The sequence below is a fragment of the Barbus barbus genome (assembly GCF_936440315.1).
Source record: "Barbus barbus genome assembly, chromosome: 20".
NCBI lineage: Eukaryota > Metazoa > Chordata > Actinopteri > Cypriniformes > Cyprinidae > Barbus > Barbus barbus.
This window is the reverse complement of record NC_136748.1, coordinates 28,041,264-28,056,718: the sequence shown is the minus strand read 5'-3', so window position 1 is coordinate 28,056,718 and position 15,455 is coordinate 28,041,264. Positions and strand designations below refer to the sequence as shown.

At 35.2% G+C, this 15,455-nt stretch overlaps 1 pseudogene across 1 annotated transcript; it reads left to right on the top strand.

Moving 5' to 3' along the window:
* The first annotated feature begins 421 nt into the window (after window positions 1-421).
* On the top strand, window positions 422-15,061 carry LOC306885891 (structural maintenance of chromosomes protein 6-like; annotated as a pseudogene). The gene is made up of 26 exons (XR_013785951.1): window positions 422-554; window positions 646-763; window positions 2,087-2,192; window positions 2,266-2,402; window positions 2,485-2,546; window positions 2,720-2,800; window positions 2,886-2,987; window positions 3,109-3,228; window positions 3,311-3,377; window positions 3,853-3,998; window positions 4,643-4,731; window positions 4,929-5,087; window positions 5,750-5,928; window positions 6,009-6,210; window positions 6,294-6,408; window positions 7,726-7,889; window positions 9,561-9,696; window positions 9,809-9,889; window positions 9,975-10,136; window positions 10,908-11,045; window positions 11,192-11,337; window positions 11,724-11,849; window positions 11,948-12,053; window positions 13,269-13,421; window positions 13,537-13,634; window positions 14,853-15,061. The product of XR_013785951.1 is annotated as a structural maintenance of chromosomes protein 6-like (transcript).
* Window positions 15,062-15,455: the final 394 nt, after the last annotated feature.

Below are 15,455 nucleotides of genomic sequence, written 5' to 3'. Positions count from 1 at the left end.
GGAGCACCATCGGTCAACCAGGAAGTCACTTTCCAGATGCAGAGGAATGGGTAAGTGCTATCATACACATGATTAATTTAATACAGCTTCTGCGCTGTTAAACTGCGTCCGTACTGGATTCTAATGTACAGTACTGTACTGTAAACCTGTTCATCTGCGGCAGATGACTTATGTCAGCGTAGCTGTTAGTGGCATGCTCGCAAACACATCTATTGTTGCTCTTTGTGATGCAGTAAATGTGCTTATTAATGCAGTGACTTTGTAAAGTAGCTTCTTACATCAACTATGAACTTCCATGCTTAAAATATCATGTTTCATTGAACTGTGCAGAAGTTAAGCAGATAAATTGTGTTTGACAGCACTTTAGAAATGCTTCCAGATGCATGCTGATGTGTTTCTGTGCTCCTTTCTTCTAGGCTGGGCATCTTTCTGCCATGAATAAGAGGAAGTCTTGTGTCCACAATGTTGTGAAACCATCTAAGACTCCTAGGACAGATGGTAAAACACATGTTGAGGATGAGGAGGAGGATGAAGATCAGTCACTCTCTGCTTCGGTCAGTTTATTGATTTGCTGAATACATAACATAACATCACTAAATGTTATAGCTACAGTTCTGGTTTAAATAACATCTTGTGCTGTTCCAGAGCGTGGGAGATATCGGCGTGATAGAAAGTATCACTTTGAGGAACTTTATGAGCCACCATTTGCTTGGACCTTTCAAATTTGGACCAAATGTAAACTTCATTGTTGGGATCAATGGAAGTAAGTATTTGTTTTAATTGAATTGAATTAATAAAAGATTCATGATTTGCATTACCAGTCAAACACAAAAATTTAAAATAAATTATACATGCATATGAGATTTTTTACAAAAAATGTTGGTGTTCAGCTGTTGTGTTCAAAAACGGTCTTGGGATCAAATTTACATTTATGCATTTAGCAGATGCTTTTATCCAAAGCGACTTGCATTGCATTCAAGTTACAGTTTATCAGCTCTTGCTTTCCCTGGGAATTGAACCCATGACCTTGCCGTTGCTAGCGCCATGCTCTACTATTTGAGCTACAGGAAAGCTCATTGAAATTGAATAACTGACCCACGTTGGTTTCCCTGCAATTTGCCAAAAATCAACACAATAAAAAACACTAAAGATTCATAGAAAACCTCTGAGGTGCAAATGTATAAATAGTATTTAACATTATTAGTACTTAGTTTAAATGTGCTAGTATTTATTGCTATTTGTACTTGCTCTTAGTTTTTATTATTTTTCTTTAAAAATAAAAAAAGCTAAATGATAAAATGAGTTTTTCACACTGCTTTTCTGTTTAGTAATTGAGATCCAAAAAATGAACTACCAAAAAACAACCATATTTTGTTGACTGAAACTCAACTAGATAAAGAACGAGTGAATTTTCCTTGCATGAATCATAAGATGAGACACAATTTCAAGTTGAGAGCAATTTATTTAATTTCTCATGTATTTATATTTTAGTGTTTGACAATAAAGATACTCTTTTCTTTTTTTGCCTGACTCTTTAGTCATGAAAATTGCATGGAAAAAGTGAGGGTCAGTTTGGGAATGTATACAGCCATTCCTAAACACATATATGTGTGGGACTTTTTATTTTTTGCACGTTAATGACTCCAAATAAAAAATATTCTCAATTTCATGAATAAATAAATAGTTTAACCATTAGTTCAAGCAGTTTGAGAATTGAGTGTGTGCTAAATTGACCCCACCACAAAAATGGCTGTTGTTTGGGTGGATACTGATGGAAAAGTTATGCACTCTAAAATGTGCAAAATACTTGCAGCAAATAATGGGTCAGTGTGTCCAAACCTTTGACTGACAGTGTATAAATAAATGTTTCTTAACATTTTTAACTTCAAAAGCCTGAAAAACAAAGCCTAAGCTGATACACACTTCAGTTTAATTATTAAATAATAATTAGTTTTTATTTTGATTATGCTAATATACAGTAACTAAATTTAAATCACTGTATGATTTTTAGTAGTGGACCCTGAATATGAAAGTATTAACAATGTGGGTCTTTTCTCAATGTACTGTATGCATTTTTTTATCTAAGCTGGGAAAAGTGCCATTCTGACAGCTCTTATAGTGGGTCTTGGTGGAAAAGCAACCATAACCAACAGAGGAACATCTCTGAAGGGCTTTGTGAAATATGGAGAGAGGTTAGTATTTTTAGGATACAAAATGCAGTAGTATCTCTTCATAAGATAAGATTTTTGATCCTTTTGTTTACAGTTTTGCAGACATTAAAATGAAATTAAAAAACAGAGGAAACGACCCCTATAAAGGTGACATTTATGGAGATAGCATCTGCATTGAGCAGCGGATCACAAGCGACGGTTGCAGGACTTGTAAAATCAAGAATAAAACCGGTAATATCATGACTTCCTCTCAGATCACAGGTAATATCAGAAACAGGACTTTCTCATATATATTTAGATGCTCTATTTTTAGGTCATGTCATTTCCACAAAGAAGGAAGAGTTAACTGCTATATTGGACCATTTCGGCATCCAGGTACTTTTGGTGGAAGTAAAGATATCAGCTCATATGACTTTTAAGTGCAATCTTTTAGTTATTGATAAGTAATTATTTTTAAATCTAACTTTAAAGACTAGTTGTTTTAATATTGATGTTGTATAAAGTAAACCTCGCTTTATTTCTGATTCTGGATTAATTTCATATTACAGGTTGACAATCCCGTTTCAATACTCAATCAAGAAATGAGCAAACAGTTCCTGCATTCGAAAAGTGAAGCAGACAAGTACAAGGTGATTTATTTTTCATATATACCATCCATAACTGAACAGTGAACTGTTTTCACACTTTTCATATCTTTTAGTTTTTTTCCTAAAGTTTTTCATGAAAGCAACTCTTCTGGAGCAAATGAAGAGAGACTACATTCACATCAAGCAGACTAAAGCCTTGACGCGCGAACAGGTGGAAAGACAAGAGGAGGTGATTTGTGAATAGTCAAGCATCTTTATTAGTGTTTCTCATACTTCACAACCCATAATGCCTGTTTTATACAGGCGGTCACCACTAACAACACACATCGGTCATATCTTTGTATTTTTAGTGTCTTAAAGATCTCAGGCAGTTATTTTTGCAAAAGAAAGAAAGATATGAACGCTTGGCGTCGCTTGACAATTTGAGACAGACTCTAGAGGACCTGAAAAAGACAATGGCATGGTGTTTGGTATGTTATTTTAGTGCTGAAGTGTGAAAAGTCGCTTGCGTTAGAGAGTCTGTTCAGCAGTGTCTCTGTTTGTTGGTTGTAGGTGAGAGAGAAGGAGAGGCTTGTTGAACAACTGATAGAACAAATTGAAAAAGCTGCAGCTCTGTCAGGTATGTTCGTTGATCTGAAATTTTACTGGCAGAACTATGTTTTTATTATGGTATATTACAACTTTTTTTGTGCGTGTCCAATGTGTCCAATGCTCAGCAAAGCTGCATTTATTTGATCAAAAATACAGAGAATATTATTGAAGCGTAAAAGAACTATTTTCTCTTTGAATGTGTTTTTAAATGTAATTTATTTGTGTGATGCAAAGCTGAATTTTCAGCAACATTACTCCAGTCTTCAGTGTCACGTTATCCTTCAGAAATCGTTGAAATATGCTGATTTGGACAAGCAGACATCTTTCAAAAACATTATAAATCATAATTATTATATACTTTTGAGCGGCAGTGTAAACAGGGAAGTTTTTAACAGATCAACACCACTGATAGTGTCAGTACCAGTTAAACATCATTAGGTAAAGTGTGTATTGTCCAGATGTAACATTAGTAGGCATTTGACTAAATATTCTTTGCTTTTAAGAGCAAAGTTACCGCTGCTGAAAAGAGCTTGCAGGACATTCAGAAGAAGGTTTGCATGCTTCGAGAAGAGCAGGAGCGTTTGGCAGAGGAGAGCGTAAAATGAAGGAAGAAATTAAAGTCAAAACGAAAGCACAGAAAAATCAGGAGGTGAGATTTGTTTGTTTTCTCTTTCTTTTAGTTACTGTTAAGTCTTTTGAGAGTTTTTGAAGACACCTGCTCACACATGCACTTTAATATCTCAAGCTATGTCATAACTGCATTCATTTTAAATGAAGACATGCATCTCTCTACAGTTAGGATAAACATTTACATGTGAGCAACATTTGCCTGTTTGTTGTGTTTTATTATTATTAAAGGAATATGTCAACCAATTTCATTCTTCTGTGGAATACTTCATAAGAGCGTTTGTGCTGCTCTTTCCCATGCAGTGAAGGCATTAAGTGACCAGAGGTTGTGAAGCTCCAGCAAAGAACCAAAAATCTGCATAAAAAGAGGACGATGCAACTTTTCAGGGATTGATAACCTAAATAATGACAAAAGACTTCAAATATAGCTTACAAATTTTATGCAGATTGTTTGTCAGCTCCAGTCATTTGCTATCTTTGAATGGAAAAGAGCAGTATGAACCATCTAATCTCGTGTTGCATGGAAGGAAAAAAATCATATGGGTTTTAAACAGACCTGATGGAGAGTAAATGATTACATGGTTTTAATTTCTGGGTGAACTACTGCTTTAAGTTAGCATATTTTATAAAGAGAGTTCTTAGGTTTTCACAGTGCCGGTTTTTCAGGTGGTTTACTTCCGCGCTGAGAATAAATTGAAACAATTAGAAAAGGAGCAATGCCTTCTTCAGGAGCGAATGCACAAGATAAGTAATGGGTGAGTCCATTTGTTGAGGGAACACCTCTAATTTTAGGCTGTTCATGCCGATAAATTGTTTAATATTATGCTGTGTGTTCTAATTAATTTTTTTTAAGTATTTTTTGCAAACCATTTGTTTGACTTGGTTGAAAATGTATTTAAAGTAACTGACTAATTTGGTGACGCTGTCAATGTCACATTTTTAGCAGTGGCAGAAGAAGCTGTGAGACTGAGCAAGAACAGCATCAAAAAAAAATATCTGCCTTCAAAAAGCAGCTGGAAAAGCTTGAGAAAGAGTCCAGCACTCTGAATCAAGTGATTAAGGACAAACAACAAGCTCTGCTTAAAGGAAGAGAGGAATATGATAAACTGAGGTAAAGACTGGCAACTTAATTTCTTATGGCACTTGACTGGACAGTGAAGAGGAAGACGGGAAAGTGGAGGGACACAAGGTGTATTCAAACACGAGGGCTTTAATATGTTGTGTGGCACGGCTTTGACTTGAAACTGACCTAAAATGTGAAAAAATCCACTTATTTTTTGTAGTGCTGTCAAACAATTAATCGTGATTAATCGCATCCATAATAAACGTTTTTGTTTACATAATATATGTATGTGTACTGTGTTTATTTATGTATATATAAATACACACACATACAGTATATATTTTGAAAATATATACGTTTTTTATATTATTGTATATAAATATATATAATATATAGTCAACATTTTTCATAAATATATACATGCATGTCTTTGTATTTATATATGCATAATAAATATATACAGTACACACTCATATATGATGTAAAAAAAGTTTTATTTTGGATGCAATTAACCGTTTGACATCACTAAATTTTTGTCATAATTTTTCCTTTGTAAAGAATATTTTGCATTATGAAAACTGTTGCAAAACCAATTGTTAAAATGTGATAAAGATGTTTGTGCAAAAATGTGTGATATGACCACTTTAAATATAGAACCATCTGTACATGATCTTTATTTTGATAAATTACAGTTTTTATTAATTTTTTAGCATGGAGGAAAAGAACATCCAGGTCTCTCTGGAGTCCAAACTGAAGAGAAAAAAGCAGCTAATGGCCAGCAGATCCAACAGACTGAGACGCTTTGGCGATCACATGCCAGAATTGTTGGAGTCCATCAACAAAGCCTTCACTCAGGGCCGATTCATCAAGAAACCTGTGGGACCAATAGGTGAGAGGTCTTCCGTATCTTCAGATTATTCACTCAGTCTTACAAAGAATTACTCATAATCTTTTTTTATTCATCACCAGGTGCATGCATCAGACTAAAGGATCCCAGTTTAGCCGTGGCTGTGGAGAGTTGCTTACGAGGTTTAATTAAAAGCTTTTGCTGTGACAATTACAGGGACGAAAACGTCCTGCAAGGACTGATGTCCTCATACTTCCCCAGAGGCAACAGGCCTCAGATAATCGTGTGTTCATTCACGGACAGAGTTTATAACCTGCAAGGCCGGTAAGAAATATTTGTGTCCAGAAATGGAGTCAGAGGTCTTATGAGGGTACAGTAAACATGATGTTTCTATGTGTTCTTGTCAGTGGAGTCCATCATCCTGAGTTTCCAACTGTGCTGGACTGCCTCAATATGGAGAACCCGGTGATAACAAACTGCCTCATTGACATGAGGGGCATTGAGAGCATTCTGATTATCAAAGTAAGTTGTTAAGTAATAGTAACAAGTAAAAGCATTTATAATAATGTATAACACAGCGAGTGGGGTGCAAACATCTAAATAAAAGACCTCATTTGCATTTAACTGATTAAGAATTGTGTAAATATTTATATTTTATTTTTAAATGATAGTTTATATGTTCAAAAGTTTGGCATTTTTAGGGCTAGATTTACTAAACAGGGCAAATTTGCGTTAGAGTGCAAGTCAATAAAAGTGAATACAAGTGAATTGACGAGCGCAAATCTTACTAAATCGTGATGCGTGATTCATTTAATTAGTCTCCTCCCATAAATTTAACGATCAAAAGGGAAACTCCTACAAATGCATATTCAATAATGTGACAAAAATGTATTTTATATGGCAAAAAGTGGCAAAAATAACTCTGTCCACGCCTTTTCAGCGCTAATTTCCCACTACTTGGCTTTAGTAAATCCTGACAGTAGTTCTTTAACACCAAATGAGGGTTTGCGCTGGTGCAAGCTGATATTATTATAATCTGGCCCATAATGTTTTTTTAAAGAAGTTTCTTCTGCTCACCAAGACTGCATTTATTTGATCAAAAAACAGTAATATTGTGAAATATTATTACAAAGAAAAATAAAGTGACTGTTTTCTATTTTAATATACATTTCTCCAGTCTTCAGTGTCACATGATCCTTCAGAAATCATTCTAATATGCTGATTTATTATCAATGTTGGAAACCATTTTTGCTGCTTAATATTTTCTTTAAAACCTCTGATACTTTTTCATGATTTCATGTTGGTTAAAAAGTGAAAAAGAACAGCAGTTATTCAAAATAGAAATATTTTGTAACAATAAACACTATTGTTAAAAAGTTTGGGGTCAGTATTTTTGTCAATTTGGTCAGTTTTATTTATTTTTTTAATTAAGTAATTAATTATTGTATTCTGCAAGGATATGTTAAATTGAAAAAAAAGTGATAGTAAAGACTATACTATTATTACAAAGGATTTCTTTTTTTAACTCTTTATTCATCAAATAATCCTGAAAAAAAAGTATCACAGGTTCCCCCCAAAAAAATTAAACAGCACAACCTTTTCCAATATGAATAATAAATCAGCATATAAGAATGATTTCTGAAGGATCATGTGATGCTGAAGACTGGAGTAATGATGCTGAAAATTCACAGGAATAAATTATGTTAACGTATATATAAAAAGAGAAAACTATTATTTATTCTGTAATAATATTTCACAATCTATCTGTATATTTAATCTTTAGATATTATTTCAATATATAAAATATATTAATTTTATATTGTTTTTGTTTTTAAACAGGAGAAAGCTTGTGCGAGGAAGGTCATGCAGGGGTCGAGACCCCCAAAGAATTGTCGTGAGGCCTTTACTGCAGATGGTGATCAGGTCTTCACCAATCGCTATTACACACCTGAACATGAAGCACTGGCCCAATATCTTGGTGGAGACCCGGAGGCAGAAATACGGCAAGTCTAATCCTCACAAATACTGAATAATCCTCTTTCATCAAGCAATTTGTCTCTGATTGTACCTGGAGCAAGTTAAAGTTAAGGACTGTAGCAAATTAGCTCAAAGTGAGATGAACATAATTAATCATAACGGGTTGTTATCAATTATATATTCATCTTCAGGAATTATCTGTAGCATTAATAGTACAATAAAATGATTTGTTCGTCTGCAGTACGGACAGTTTTAATCGTCTATTGACTCTAAGGAAAATGATTTCTCTGGCCACGAAAAATTATTTCCTTACTGATACATTGCTCACAGAGCATGCAACAAGACCAGAACGTTAAAGTGACCTCGTTCTGTGAGCAGCAGACACAGACAACCAAGCGTGAATACATATGGATGTTTATTTAACTACACTACAGGGGAACAGGCAACATCTAATGAGACACAAACATACACACATTAAACAGATGCCAATGCAAGGAAGGCATGGAGGGGGGGGGGGGGGGGGGGGGTGTTAGTGTAATAGAGTAGAGTGTAATGCCAGGATTTACACATCAGCTAAACACAACCTGTTAAGAACCATTAGAGAATCACATGACCTTAATTAAAAGTGGTGGAAGCCTAGAAGCGCATCTAAATAGTTCACAAGCGGTTACTTGCATTGGTTTTATTGGTGCTGAGTAAAGTGTCCTGGTGCATGTATAATGCGTAGATTCTTGATGAATTTCTTTAGGAGTGAAAGCTTCGTCATTCCAGCCAGGGGTTGATTGGTCCGAAGTGAATCGACAAAGTTACTGGACTTAAAACAGCCAAACGCTCGGATTCCCCCCGAAAGGGGAGTCGCGAGATTTCCAAGGTGACTCCAGGGCTCCAAAAGTAAAGAGAAGACTTTGTCTTTTGGGTGTGGGAGAAGTTTCATCTGGTTTCCCTGTAACACCCATTTTGGTTAGTTTGACCAATAACAAGGCACATAGTTTCAGCGGGAAAGTGTTTCTTTGTCCCACTTGACACCTCATTTGCCACCTCACCTCACCCTTGACACCTCATCATTGTTTGAGAAATAAAGAGCAGATCATTTTGATATCAAGAAAGAGACATCTAAAAGATATTAAACCATAGATACATTCATACACCTGAATATGAGTGTTTAGAGCTTACTAATACGAATAACGAGTGGTCACTAGGCTAATATAATAAGGAAACATACAAACAACACATGCATATCCCAGATACATTTGTAACTGATTAATTATGGTCTAAATAAAGAAAATGTCTCTATGTGTGTGTGTGTGTTATGTGTTTGGTAATCATGGGGGTAGTGCACTGGTCAGCCAGGCCTGGTACCGAAGGTCATTTAGTTCTCTGGAATGTGTTTGAAGTCCGATGGAGAGAACAGATAGTCGATCTGTTTAGCATCTTTTTGACAGTGGGGGGACAACCATTGGCAATTTAGCACCCATATAAAGAAGAATGTGGGTAATGTCTGTGAATTATATGCAAATATCAAAAGTCTAAAAGGGTCTCTTAAGACATAAAGTCCCAACGACCATCAAGGATCATAAGCAGATGTTACAGGACACAGTGATGATAATTCATGCAAACCCTTGTGGAGCCCAATTCTTTAAGGCATGAACCGGGGCAATTATGCTTGAACATATGTGTTTATCTCTATTGATTTACAGTCGAGTGGAGTCAGAGCTGGTGAACAATCAGGCTCAGCTTTCACGGTTCCAGCTTCACTTGGGCTCTGTGAAGGAAGACATTCAGTTACTGGAGGAGAAGCTGCGTAGTGTCATCGTGGCCTGCAAAAACAATCAGGTATTGAACTGCACAGGCTACACCATTATATAATCTATATTATAGTCTATATTCGTGTCCAAACATATCTGCATACAGTAGTTGATGCTGGCTGTAATTGTTCTTTTTTTAGGAAAGTATAAACAAGGTTAAAGCTTCCATAACCGAGCTTGAGAACATTGAAGAGGCACAGACTGAAGACATCAGCTCCCTGGTGAGGTCTCTATGAATTTACCAGGCAAACGTTGATGCTTATTGTTTTGTGACGTGGAATAATAGGCAATTTGTCAAATGTACAGGAAGAAGAAAATGAACAGAAGATTGAATCGGGGAGGAAAAACGTGAAAGAGGCTCAGGATGAGTTAAAGAAACACGAGAGAGGGCTTATGAATATTAATCAGAAATATACAGATGTGAAAAATAAAATGGAGCAACTCTCAGATGAGACAGATCAACTGAAGGTGAGAGACAGCGCTGGATGATCAGTATACAATGCAACACTCAGTTTAAATATTTTACATTTGAGATTTAAATATATATAAAAACATGTTTTCTGAAATATATTCTTCCAGTCAAAAGTCTTTGAACAGTAAGATTTTTAATGTTTTTTAAAGAATTCTCTTTTGCTCACCAAGCCCGCATTTATTTGATCCAAAATACAGCAAAAGCAGTAATATTGTGAAATATTTTTACTATTTAAAATAACTGCTTTCTATGTGGATATATTTTAAAATGTAATTTATTCCTGTGATCAAAGCTGAATTTTCAGCATCATTACTCCAGTCTTCAGTGTCACATGATCCTTCAGAAATTGTTTTAATATGCTGATTTATTGTTCAAGAAACATTTCTGATTATTATTATCAATATTTAAAGAGTCAATTTCAGATAAATGCTTTTCTTCTGAACTTTCTATTCATCAAAGAAAACTGAAAAAAATTCTACTCAGCTGTTTTCAACATGATGATAATAATAATGTTTTTTTTAACCAGCAAATGCAGGCTTGGTGTAGAGCATTGCGTTAGCAGCACAAAACATCATGGGTTCAGTTCCCAGGGAACACACATACTGATAAAAAATGTAATGCACTGTAAGTCACTTTGGATAAAAGCGTCTGCTAAATGAATAAATGTAAAAGACTTCTTTAAAAAAAAAAAACATTAAAAAATATATATACACACACACACATATATAAATATAGTGTTTATTGAAAGATGGATTTGTCTTGAATAGGAGGAGCAAGTTAAGGCAGAGGCTGTGTGCAGTAAACTTGATCAAACCTTGAAGATCTTGGAGAAGAAACTGGAGGATCATCAGGATACTGTTCAGGCCATGAAAGATGATCTGTCACTCAGAGAGGAAGAAGCACAGGTAATCACTGCTTTACGTGTTTCATATCATATAGTGTAATATATAAAATCCCTTATCATAAGAAAATGTGCATATTGTTTTCATCCAAAGAGCAGTATGGCAAAATATTGGACTTGTTCATTGTTTGTAAATGGTTTGCTTTGTAGGATTGTGAAGCCAAAGCCAAAGAGATCTGTCCTGTGCGACAGCAGGTAGGTCAGAGTGCCAGAGGTATTGATGCCGAAATCACACTCCTGCGACAAAACATCAGTACAGAAGAGAGCAGCCATGGCGACAAGGAACAAGTTATCCGGTATGCACAGCTTTATTTTTAATAAATAGTTTTGACTCAGCTCAGTTGTTATTTTATATAATTTAAATTTTTTATTTATTATTTTTATTTTATTTTTAAGGATATAGTTTTAACTGATAGCTAATTTCATTAGATTTTTTTTCATAATATATTTTATTAATTAATTTAATAAAATTATTTTCAGTGAAAAAAGTTTAAACTCGTAGCTCAGTTTCAATATATATATATATATATATATATATATATATATATATATATATATATATATATATATACATATAATACATTAAAAGTAGCATGTTGGAGAAATAAAAAGCATATATATGAAGCCTGTATTTTTTTTGACATAGAACTGAAATAAACCACTGAAGAATGTATTTTTCCAGAGAGTATGCAGAAGCTCACAGTAATTACAAAAGCAAATCCAGCCAGCTGAGGGATCTCAGGAAGTTTATTGATCGTCTCGACCACATCATGATTGACCGTCAGGACCGATACAAATCAATGCGACGGTAACTTACTTAGTATAACACCGTTAAGTCACAGTTGGAGCCTTTGTTTCTGTTTAAAAGTCTTTAAGTGTGCGGCGTCTGTTGAATTGTGTTTTCAGGTCACTTTCTGTGAGATGCAAGCTGTACTTCAACAACTTCATGATGCAGCTGAACTGCTGTGGCTCTATGATGTTTGATCACATCAATGCAACTCTGTCCATTTCTGTAAGTTACGTTAGGCAGTGAGTTTAAGGCAGTTTTGACTTCAGTTTGAATCTGCTTATGGGATGAAACCGTTGAAAATATCTCTTGTGTCATATAATATCTTAAAGATTGTGAAAATGATTTAATCAAGGCTGCATTTATTTGATCATAAACAGTTAAATTAGTATTATTGTGAAATATTACTACAATTTAAAAAAAGCAGTTTTTTTAGTTTAATGTATTTTAAGATGCTATTTATTCCTGTGAGGCTAAGCTGAAGTTTCAGTACCATTACTCTAGTTTTCAGTGTAATCATTCTAATATGCTGATTTGCTGCTGAAGAAGCATTAATTATTATTATACTACGGGGCCGTTGAATGCTTGAATCTGATTGGCTGACGAACGTTCTGAGGTGTGCAATTATTTTCAGGGAAACGCACGGCGAACGTAGTTCCAGGCAGCTTTCTTGACCGCATTACAGTTCCATATCACTTCGCATCGTTGTCAGCGCTGCCCTGACGATTTTATCAGTTAGCCTAGTGTAGCAACTTAAAGGCTACACATGACATTTCTCACTAGCGAGGTAATAACAGCGCTGCATCTTAAAGCAGACTTACAGTTTAGAGACGGTGCTTCAGAACACTGTTGAGGGACACACAGAGGTAGCCTAATTCATACAAGCTCTCTCTCTCTCTCTCTCTCTCTCTCTCTCTCTCTGTTTCTCTTTCTCTGTGTCTCTGTCTCTCTCGCTCTCTTTCTAATAACTTCATTATTAACTGCATTAGTCTGCTATCAACGGCTCAAGCCTCCATTGCCAGCTTTAAAATGACGTTTTGGAACTAGCAAAAGAGTCGTTGGATGAGATGCGGAAGAAATAATCCTACTCACAATAGCGATTTAAGTAGAAAAACCGGACGAATCCCTGAAATATATAATCTGATCGATGTCTTGAGGTGTGGCAACCGTAGTATAAGCGGAATAATTGACTCCGGACCGTTGAATTATTAGAAAAATGGATAAATAATTGACTCCGCTTCGCGTCGTGGCCGCATCACCACCTCGGGTGTGCATTATTTTTCTAATAATTCAACGGCCCGTCGTCAATTATTCCTTACTCAATGCTGAAAACAGGTGTGTGGAAATTGTGAATATATTTTCAGGATTCTGATGTATGTGTTAATTGAGTGCACAACATCCTGGGTTCTTTTGTGATGTATGTTACTTGTTTCGGCTCAGGTGAAACCCCCCGGTCAGGAAAGAAATAACGTCAATGACATGCGTTCCCTCTCGGGAGGCGAGCGCTCCTTCTCCACTGTCTGCTTCATTCTGGCTCTCTGGGAGATTACAGAGTCGCCTTTCCGGTGCCTGGACGAGTTTGATGTCTACATGGTATGTACTCTTGTTTTTATGCGATGACTTTATTGAGGACATGTGACATGCCAAACATTAGTATTTTACATATACAGTACATCATGTGTTTAATAAGCTCTTTTGCATTTTTAAGGACATGCATAATCGCAGCATTTCAATGAACATGCTCGTGGCCCTTTCAGAACGTCAACGTCTGCGACAGTTCGTCTTCATCACCCCTCAGTCCACCAGGTAGAAAAATAAGTTATTACATGTTTTATGGTGAAACTCACTGAAACACGTCTTACTGACCCTAGTGGGGAAAAAACTAAAAGTTATATTTTCATAACCTGCAATTGTACTTTTGGTATACTAAAATGGTATACTTAAAGTATGCTACATTTGAACAACTAATTTTGGACTTGACTAGAAGTAGTGCTGAGGTCCAACTAAAGATCCACTTAAGTATATTTGATTGGAACTATTGCAAGTATACTTCAGGTACACTTGAAATATCTTGCATTTAAAGACTGATATCATACCGAGATCATACTATCATTAATGGTGATATCAAAACACATTTTTGGCAAAATATTAAGAAATGTGCATTGTGCAATAAAGAAATACTTCAAATAAAGTGTAATTGTAATTTTATATCAGTAAGTCTCAAGTGATATGTTAATGGATTTGAAGTATACTTAGTATGAAATAAAAGTATTTAAAATTATGGCAGTTTTTTGTTGTTGTTGTTTTAATATGGGATATTTCTCATCAAAAGCTAAACAAATTTTTTGTTTGAAATTTAAAAACATAGTGTTTTCTGACATTTTTATAAAAAATACACATTAAATAAAGATACATTAAAGACAAGTACAAATCATGGGTGTTTAAAAATGAGAACTTCAATAGGAATATCATCATACAAAAAGACTTTAATGTATGATGCCTGTTTTAGGACCATTACCGTGCTTCCATTGTGATAATTGAAGACATTTTTGTTACAGTAATCTGAACACGTTGTAGATTTACTTTTTTTTTTAATGCATCCTGCATAAATTCAGTAAAACAAAAGTTATCATTATGTATACTTCTGATTTTGTGCTGAAATATGACCAAACTGATGCCAGATGTTACTCAGAGTAACAGCATTCGTTCCTGATCAGCTTCTCCTGTCCTCGTAATCACATTTATTCAAGCAGGAAATGCAAACGGTTTGTAGACCACAAACCCTTAAGCAGGTTTCTTCATGACTTGCTAGTTAATCAAACGCATAATTGTAAACCAAGTAAAAGCGTATTTGTCCCGTAATGAGAACATTTTCTTTGAAATGTCAGTTTTTTGCCCAGGGTCTCGTTTGTTAAGGTTTTAAGTCAATTAGAGATCCAAAACACTGTATCCTCACTCAGCACTGAATTATAGAGTTCATGTTTTTGTATGTAGACGTTGATGTTTCTTTGCATTATCTTTCAGCCATCTGTCTAAAAGTTCCCATATTACGATCCACCAGCTTCAGGATCCAGAGAGAGAAGCGGAGGAGGAGTGAGATGGGTGTTAGGTACGGACATCGCCTGGAGAGACTGTACTGAAAGCGTGTAAAGTTTATATGTCTGTACATTTTATTATGCATTTGCTTTTATTTATTTTTAAAGTTTTATGGTTCTAGTTCCTCTGCAAAGGATGTTTCAAAAGCACAAAGCATGTGCCTAATTTGTGTTAGTGTGAAGTCCACATCATTTCATCAGTTTTTTTTTTAAAGAAAAAAAGGAGGCTCAAAGAATAGTTAACCCAAAAATGAAAATGTGCTTGAAATGTACTCAGTCTCAGGCCATCCAAGATGTAGATGAGTTTGTTTCGTTATTAGAACAGATTTGGGGAAATTTTGCATCACATCACTTTCTCCCGAATGGATCATCTGCAGTGAATGGGTGCCGTCAGTAAGCCACACAACTCCAGTACATCTATTAACAATTACCACGTTAGAAGTTGTGTGTTTGTGGGAAACAAATACATTAAGAAGTTTTTAACGTCAAACTTAGCTTCAGCTAAAATATGAGTCCTCTGTACATATTGTAA